The following is a 9,916-nucleotide window of genomic DNA, read 5'->3' as shown; positions in this document are numbered from 1 at the left end:
AGGGCTTGTTGATGGTAAACTCCTTTAACTTGACCTTATCTGGAAATCATTTTTCTGCCCTTCCATTCTAAATGAAAGCTTTGCTGGATAAAGTAATCTTGGATGTAGGTCCTTCCCTTTCATGACTTTGAATACTTTCCAGCCCCTTCTTGCCTGCAAGGTTTCTTTTGAGAAATTAGCTGATAGACTTATGGGCACTCCTTTTTAAGTAACTCCTTTCATCTTGCTGCTTTTAAGATTATCTCTTTATCTTTAATTTTGGGTAACTTAATGATGATGTGCCTTGGTGTGTTCTTCCTTGCGTCCAACATTTTTGGGACTCTCTGGGCTTCCTGGACTTCCTGGAAGTCTATTTCCTTTGCCAGACAGGGGAAGTTATCTTTCATTATTTGTTCAAATAAGTTTTTAATTTCTTGTTGTTGTTCCCCTCCTGGTTCCCTATATTTCATATATTGGAATGTTTAAAATTGTCCTAGAGATTCCTAAATCTCTGTTAATTTTTTTAAAATTCTTGTTTCTTTATTCTGTTCCAGTTGGATGTTAATTTCTTCCTGTTGCTCCCAATCATTGATTTGAGTCCTGATTTCCTTCCTGTCACTGTTGGTGCCCTGAGCATTTTGCTTTATTTCACTTTGTATATCCTGTATTTGTTCTTTCATTTTTTGACCAAGCTCAATCAGTTCTGTGAGCATTTTTGATTACCAGCGTTTTGAATTTTCCATCAGATAGGTTGGCTGTCTCCTCATCGTTTAGTTCTCCTTTTGAGGTTTTGCTCTGTTCTTTCATCTGGGCCATATTTTTTTGTCTCTGTGCACCTGTTATGTTACAAGGGGGCAGGGCCATAAAAGTTCACCAGGGCAGGGCAACCGTCATTGCTGTGCTGTGGTGCTGTCTGTGCAGGAGGGGTCAGAGAGGGAACAATTCAGCTTGCTTGCTTGGCTCTAGCCCCACTTCCCAATGAACTGTCATGCATGACTGGAAGTTTCTCCCAATGTGGCAACGCCACAGTAGTACACAGTCAGCTCTGAGTCTCAGTTTCCTATTCAGTTAGCTCTGCTGGGGTGGCCCACACCTTGCTGTGGGTCCTTTTAGTTGGCCCCATCCACATGGTTGGCAGCCTTGCCTTGGGTTTTCTCTGCTCACTGGTGAGGAAGTGGAGGGTTTCCACTTATGTCTCCATCTTGGCTGAAACTCATAACTGCCATTTTAATGGTCCTTCCTCAAAATCATCTTTTCTCCTTTTATTCTTTTTAGTTCATATTCTATATTTTTCTTTTATTAAAATATTTCTCACATAGCAAAGATTTATTATGTCATAATTGTTCCTTTCTTAAACCCCTCTGAACCCATTTGTACCCATTCTATAACTAGAATTTACCTACAAAGATTCATTAAAGTAGGATCCTGTTTCCCATTTTTCATCGAGAAATGAGTGAGAGGCAGCATATGTGAGGGATAATAGTTCAAAGGGGTTATTAAATATTCCAATAGAAATCAATGGGGCTTTCTTGCCTTCAGAGACTTTGAGATCTGTGGCGCATCAATTCAGTTTGATTTACATTTACCTTTATTTATATTTTTATTATTCCATACATTTCTAGAAACACCATTTAAAAAAAAAAAAACAAAATTCATTTTGGTTAACACAGCAGCAGGGAAGATGTGGAGATAATCTGAGTAAATTTTTTATAGAACTTAATGAAAGTCACAGCAAAGAGAATTTTGGAGAAGGTAGGGGTACTGAAAGTAGTTTCCCCACTTGGAAATTTTACGATAATATTAACTTTAGGACTTGGGAAAGGTAGAAAATGGCCAAAAACATAGTTTCTCTTCTGTCCATTAGAATGGTGGGTTACTTCTCCAGAATGCATTAAATCACACATTATCTTGTAGAGTAGGTATGTTTTTCTATGCTTGACAACACTCTGACAATTTAGGGTCTCAATTAATCTGTGTTTCCTGGAGTGTGCACTGAGTCACCATCAACAATAGTACCTCTGAGCTTGTTAAAAAAAAAAACATTTTCAAGCTCCACACTATTAAATAAAATAATTAAAAAATGGAAACTAAATACACATTTAAGCTTACAAACCCCTTGTCTAAATATTTCTCAATCTTTGTACTACTGACTTTGGGGCCAGATAATTATTTGTTATGGAAGATTGTCCTATGCACTGCAGAGTTTTTAGCAGCATCTCTACTCATCAGATTACAGTAATACCCTCCCAGTTTTGACAATCAAATGTGTCTTCAGATACTGCCAAATTAGGGGGTAAGATGACCCAGATGAGAGCTTGCTTAGTTGAAATAATTGGCTCACAGTGTGTGTGTGACCTAATTTGGTTCATTCCAACTGAAGACTACAGATTATATTTGGTAGTTGGGAGAGAAAGAGCTCTCTTTTTGTCTGGATTGTATGCCATTTCCAAAACTCAAAATTGTGAAAGAACTTTGTTCCATAGGCAAATGTGACCTAGGAATAAAGCTAATAAATAAAACAGAATAATGAATTAATAGAGGAAAAAGCCAAATCAAATTATACCTGAAGAATGACCTACTTCTGGATATTTAGTTATGTAAACTCAAGTTTCATGTTTCCTTTTAAACCAAATGAGTTAAAACTTTAAATTTCTGGAAAATTCTGATATTCCTCTGCCATCTGATGTCTTGCCAATGGTCTTTTCATATTATTCTTGTTCTTTCCTCTGCTTTCTTTGCTCTTCCTATTTTCCTTCATCTCCTAAATCACCATACCTCAAAGATGGTTTCTTGAATATAATGATTTTCCTCTAAGTGTCCTTACCTTGGAAAACATTAATCTATCTGTGATTTTAACTATGACCTATAGATCAATGACTTTTAGAAGTAGATTTTCAGTCTTAAAATACAAGGGCTTTTCAACTTTTATATTTTTCTATGAGAGAAAGTGTGCATGTGGCTGTAATTTTGCCAATATATAAGATATGTTAAATTATTTAGACCTACCTCCAAGTATTCATGTTAAATTAACATATTAAGTTTAATGTTTTATGTGTAGATCCTCTTAGATATTCTATGCATACTTTTATGACACCTCTAAATATGATAAATAATTTTTTAAAAATCCTCTATTGCATTTTCTTGCCTAATTTCACTATCAACTCTAGTACACTGATGAATAGAACTGACAGCCAGCATTCTCAAATTTTTAAGTATATCAGGTAAGAATCATTCAGGAATTAACATTAGTTATTATAATTGTTGTTAAGTGTTTTGTGCATGTTTTTATCAGATTAGGGACATTTTCTTTTAAATTGGCTAAATGCTGTTATGATTATTATTGTTGTTCAATATCAATAGATATTGAATTGTATTAGGTTCTTGTTATGTATGTCTTGAGATAAAAATATGTTACATTTTCTCTTAATATTATGAATTACAATGATTGATTATAAAATGGTAAAATAAAATTGTGTTTCTATAATGTATCTGTCTTGTTCATAATGAATGTACATGGATTCAGTTTGCTCATATTTCATTTATAATATTTTGTTATTTATTTCTTGTAATTTCCTTGTTAAGTATTTCTACTGAAAATGTTTTACCTCATAATATTAGTCAAAAATATTTCCCTTTTAAAAATATTTTATTTATATTTTTTGGAGAGAAGGTAAGGGAGAGAGGGGGAGAAACATCAATGTGTGGTTGCCTTTCGCCTGCCACCTACTGGGGACCTGGCCTGCAACCTATGCATATGTCCTGGAGATCAAATGGGTGACCCTTTGGTTTGCAGGCTGGCACTCAATCCATTGAGCCACATCAGCCAGGGCTCTTTCCTTTGTTTTTATTCTCAGAGAGGATTTGTGTTTTTATTCTTAAACCTTTGTTAAAATTCACCTGTGAAGTCCTATGTGTTAGAAAATATTTTTCGAGGGTGAGTAAAATTCACAGCTAATTAAAGGCAAATAAAACTGTATTTAAATTGTGTATTTCTTTCTGTGTCATCTTTGGTAAGTTGTTCTGTTCAAGAATTTGGCCAAGTTTTTTAAATGTCCAGTTTATTGTTGGCTCTGTGCATATTTTTTATTATCATTTTAATGTCTGTAAGGTTCATAGTTATGTACCCTTTTTCCAGATCTTGGAAATTTGTTATCAATTTCTGCTGTTTGTTCTTTCTCTTCCTAACTTTGACAGGTACTTAACAGTTTTACAAATTTTTAAAAAACTAACTTTTGGCTTTGATGGTTCTATAATCATATTAATATCTATTCTTTTCCAGCTTTTATTTATTTTTAATTAAATATATTGGGGTGACCTTAAGTACCCTTCAAGTGTGCAATTGTATAACACATTATTTGTATATCACATTGTGTGTTCACCACCCAAAGTTAAATCTTCCATCACCATGTATGAGGTCTGTCAGAAAAAATCCAACAATTGTTAATATAATAAGGGTCTTAGCCCTGGCTGGTGTAGCTCAGTGGATTGAGCACAGGCTGTGAACCAAAGGGTCACCAGTTTGACCAGTCAGGGCACATGCCTGGGTTGCGGGCCAGGTCCTCAGTAGGGACCACGTGAGAGGCAAGCACACGTTGATGTTTCTCTAACCCTCTTTCTTCTTCTCTTTCCCTCTCTCTAAAAACAAACAAACAAACAAATTAATTAATTTAAAAATATATATTTTTTAAAAAAGAATGCTTTGCAGGACATTTATTTAACTTGGCAGCCAAGGAGAGTGGACTGGAATGGGCATGTATGAACAATGACAACTTCACAGTGGGGCAGTGGATGATATTGAGTGAACATTTGTACTGCTCAGCCATCACATTCAAAATGATTGAGTGAGTAGAAGAGTGGATCTGCAAAAAATTTTGCATTAAGCTTGAACATTCCTCCATGGAAAATATTGAGATGGTTCAGAAGGCTTTTGGGGACAATGCAATGAGTGCAGTGCAAATAAAAGTGTAGCACAAATGCTTCAAAGATGGTCAAGGATCTTTTGAAAGTGATTCACATTCTGGAAGGCCTGTAACAAGCAGAACACCTGAGAATATTAAATGTGTACAGGCTGCAATCAACAAAGATCGGCAACTAACAGTGAGAGAACTACAAGCTTACCTGGATATTCCAACAACTACTATGTCTGAGATTTTGACACAGGATCTTGACAAAATTTGTTTCACACCTGCTGCCACAGCAGAAGGAACTTTGTGCTGCAGCTGTTAATGGCTTGATTCAAACAACTGCCAATGAACCAGATTTCCTCAAGAAGATCATAACTGGAGGAAACATGTGGATCTACTCATACCACTATGATCCAGAAATGAAGGCCCAGTTGTCTCAATGAAAGTTACCTGGTTGTCCATGCCCAAAGAAGGTGTGGCAAAGTTGCAGCTAAATCGAGACCATGTTAGCTGTGTTTTTTGATTGGGAAGGTGTTGTTCATCAAAAGTATGTCCCTCCAGTCAAAACAATTAAAAAGGTGTAGTACCTCAACATTCTTTATTAGTTGAGAGATGCAATATGATAAAAATGAGCACAGATATGGGCAACTGGTGGTTGGCAGCTTTGTCATGACAACAAGCCCACTCATGCATCATGTCTCATGCAGTTCTTTAGCATAACATCAAATCACGCAGGCGACTTAGCTCCTCTACAGGCCAGATTTGATGACCTGTGACATCCGGCTTTTCTCAAAAATGAAACCACCTTTGAAAGGGAAGAGACTCGGATTGTCAATGAGATTCAGAAAAATATGATGGGGCACTGAATAGCAATTGGGAGAACTTTGTGAGGTCTCAAGGTGCCTACTTTGAAGGGGACTGTTGTTTTATTTTCCTATGTACAATGCTTCTTGTATTTTCAATAACTAATTTTTTTTCATATGCATGGCTGAATACTTTCTGGACAGACTTCATATATGAACCACTTTAACATTTACTACTTTCCTACAACCTTCCCTCTGATAACCACCACACTGTTTTCTGGGGCTATACATTTTTGTTAGTTTTTCTTGTTTTTCCACTGGTTGCTTTCAGTTTTATATACCACTTTTGAGTAAAATTTTATATTTTAACTTGTTCTGACTTGTTTTGCATAACATGGTATTCTCAAAATCCATGTTGTTGCAAATGGCAGTATTTCATCTTTGCTTATGGCTCAGGAGTATCCCACTGTATATGTGTAGCACATCTTTATCCAATCCTCTATCAAAAGACACCTTAGTGGTTTCCAAGTCCTGACCATCGTGAATAAAGTTGCAGTGAACATAAGGGTGTAAATGTCTTTGAAATAAATGTTTTAATTTTTTCATGTAGATATTTATAGGAGGGATGGTGCTGGGTCATATGGAAACTCTATTCTTAATATATTGAGAAGCCTCCATACTATTTTCTGTAGTGGTTGTATCAGTTCACATTCCTATCAATGGTGAAGAGGGCTTCTTTTTCTCCACAATCTCTCTAACACTTCTCATTTCTTGTCTTGTTGATGACAGTCATTATGAGAGGCGTGAGGAGGTATCTCATTGTAGTTTTAATTTCTATTTCCCTGATAGCTAGTGAAGTGGAGCACCTTTTCCTATATATATTGGCCATTTGTATGTCTTGGGAGAATTGTCTCTTCATATATATTTCTCTCTTTTTTTAAATTGGATTGTTTATTTGTTTGGTGTTTAGCTGTGTGAGTTCTTCATATATTAGAATTTTAATCCTTTGTTGGAGCTGTTGTTTGAAAGGGTTTTCCTTCAGTGTTTGTTTGCCTTTTTGTTTTGTTGGCAGTTTCTTTTATTGTGAAGAATTTTCAGTTTGATGTAGTCTTATTCATTTATTTGTGTCTTTACTCCTCTTGCCTTTTGAGTAATATTCATTCTAAGACCAAGGTTCATAAGTTTAGTAGCTGTTTTATTCTGTGTGATTTATTATTTTTTTATTTTTGGTTATTTTGCAAATTTTTATTTTTAATTATATTTTATTGATTATGCTATTACAGTTGTTCCATTGTCCCCCTTGCCCACCTCCACCCAACAGCCCCTACTCCTTCTGGCAATACCCAGACCATTGTTCATATCCATGGGTCATGCCTATAGGTTCTTTGGCTACTCCATTTCCTATATTGTACTTGACATTCCATGGCTATTCTGTAAGTACATTTTTGTACTTATTAAAATGTTCATCTCTCCACCCATGCCTCTATAACTCCCTCCAACCAGCCAACCATTATGATACTCTCCATATTTATAATTCTGTCTCTGTTATTCTTATTTCCTTTGTTTTTTTTGATTCAATAGCTGATAGTTATAAATTTAGTGTCGTATTATTGTTCATAGTTTTGATCCTCTTCTTTTTCTTAGATAAGTTCCTTTAACATTTCATATAATAATGGTTTGGTGATAATGAACTTCTTTAGTTTTTCCTTGTCTGATGAAGCTCTTTATTTGCCCTTTGATTCTAAATGAGACACTTCCTGGGTAGAGTAATCTCAGCCCCTGCTTTTCATGACTTTGAATATTTCCTATCTGTCCCTTCTAGCCTGCAAAGTTTCTTTTGATAAACCAGATGACAATTTTATAGGAACCCTTCTGCAGCTAACTTCTTTTCTCTTGTTGTTTTTAAGATTTTCTCTTTATCTTTAACCTTTGGCATTTTAATTATGATGTCTCTTGGAGTGGACCTTTTGGCATCCATCTTGTTTGGGACTCTCTGCTTCCTTGACTTGCATGTCTATTACCTTCACCAAATTAGGAAAGTTTTCTTTCAATTCTGTTTTTCAAATAGGTTACCAATTTCTATTTTAAATATTTATTATTATTCAAGCACAGTTGTCTCCATTTTCCCTCCCCCACCATAGCCATCCCCATCTCCCACCCTCAATTCTACTTCCCTTTGGCTTTGTTCATGTGTTCTTTATACAAGTTGCTTAACAAACCTTCCTCCCTTTCTTCCATTATCCCCTCCCATTTTTCCTCTGGTTACTGTCAACCAGAACTTTGAAATTAAGACTACCAATTTCTTGCTCTTTCCCTTCTTTTTCTTTCACTCCTATAATGAAAATATTGGCATGTTCGAAGTTGTTACAGATGCTGCTTACACTATCCTTATTTTTTTATTATTTTTCTTCTTGTTTTTTGTTTTTGTTTTTATTTATTTATTTACTTACTTACTTACTTATTTATTTTTGCTTCTTTGTGTTCCAAATCATTGATTTGATTCTTGACTTCATCCACTCTACTGTGGTAACCTTGTAAATCGTTTACTTCCATTTTGTTTAGTTCTTTTTCTGGCATTCTGATCTGGTATTCCATGTTTCTTTGTCTCCTCATTTTGACAGCCTCTCTGTGTTTGCATGTATTAGATAGAGTTGCTATAATTCCCTGTCTTGATAGTGTGGCCTAATGTAGTAGATGTCCTATGGGGTCTCATGGTACAGCCTTCCCTACCACCCAACCTGAGTACTTAATTAGTGCCCTTGTTGTGGGCTGAGTACGCCCTATTTTTGTAGTTGAGCCTTGACTGCTGTTGGCATGTCAATTGTAGGGATTTACCCAGGTTTTTTAGCTACAAGCTGTGATCACTGACCACAAACCTCTGCCCTCAGAAGAATCAGCTGTGGTGGGGCCAGGTGGTGGTGCTCTTATGTGGGCTGTAGCTGTCCACTGGGTATGGAGGTTCTAGGTTTTCCAGGATGGTACAGGCAAAGGTCAACTCCCACCTATGTTTTGCCCAGGCAGGTCCACCCTATCTGATCTGTAGAGCAATCTGAGATGTCTGCTATTTGTGCTTGGCTTGGAAAATCCTAGGAGAAACTATGCTGTGTATCTAGACTGGGCCTGCAGCCACTTAGTAAGAGGTATGGGGTCCTGGGGACTCACTAAGGCCAACTGCTTCTTATTTGAGATAATTTAGAAAGTTGTGAAGCATGAGACAAAATTAGACATTCATATGAGAAAACATCTTGAAAGGGCCTATAAGTTGAGTGGAACTGAGTCTCTGAGAATCTCCAAAGAAGGGCAAATAGTGTTAGCCAGTTTTGCGGAGTCTCAGTTGTGGACCAGCCTGCCAGTCTATGGCTCTGAGCAGGGAAGGTACAGAAAAAGAACAAGGGCCTTTGCCCACCTTTCTGTCTGGGAGAAAGCTGTTCCCAAGCCCTGGCTTTTATGCCAGACACTTCAGTTTCTCCCTGTACTCCACTGGTTTCTTTCAGGATGCTACTCCAGTGCTAGAGCTCAGAGGGAGTATATCTGAGTAAGTCCGAGTGTGGGTTCTTTAAGAAGAACTGCTTGGGACTCCAGAAGTTTCTTCTACTGTCTCAATGCCTGCTGATTTTTGCAGTCAGAAGTTATGGGGGATTATGTTCCTTTCCCTAGAACCCCGGATTTTCATCCACCACCTGTGGATGTCAGACCAGCACATGCCATATCTCCACCCCCTCCCAACTGTCTTGATGGATGTGGTTTCTTTAATTCTATAGTTGTCAGACTTCCATTCAACTCAATTTCTGATGGTTCTGAGTGATGGTTGTTCTAAGGCTTAGTTGTGATGTTGATGTGGTTGTGTTAGGGTGTGAGCCATGTTTCCCTATGCCGCCATCTTAACCAGAAGTCCTTTTCTTGTATTCAGGCCTCTTTATCCATTTTGAGTTAATTTTTACATATGGATAAAAACAGTAGTCTAGTTTTGTTCTTTTGCATGTGGGTTTCCAATTTTCCCTGCATCATTTATTGAAATATCTTTCATTTCTTTGTTGTATGGTTTTGGATTCTTTGCCAAAAATTATTTATCCATATACATGTGTTTTTATTTCTGGGCTCTTGATTCTTTTTTATTGTTCTGTGAGTTTGTTTTTCTGCCATGCAATTCTGTTTTGATTATTGTCACTTTGTAGTATAAGTTTTCTCGGGATTGCTTTGGCTACTTTAGGTGTCGTAATTTCTAAAAAA

This window comes from Sturnira hondurensis, unplaced genomic scaffold, assembly GCF_014824575.4.
Source record: "Sturnira hondurensis isolate 20B ecotype Veracruz unplaced genomic scaffold, ASM1482457v3 Scaffold0025370, whole genome shotgun sequence".
NCBI classification, from domain to species: domain Eukaryota; kingdom Metazoa; phylum Chordata; class Mammalia; order Chiroptera; family Phyllostomidae; genus Sturnira; species Sturnira hondurensis.
This window is presented reverse-complemented; position numbering follows the sequence as displayed.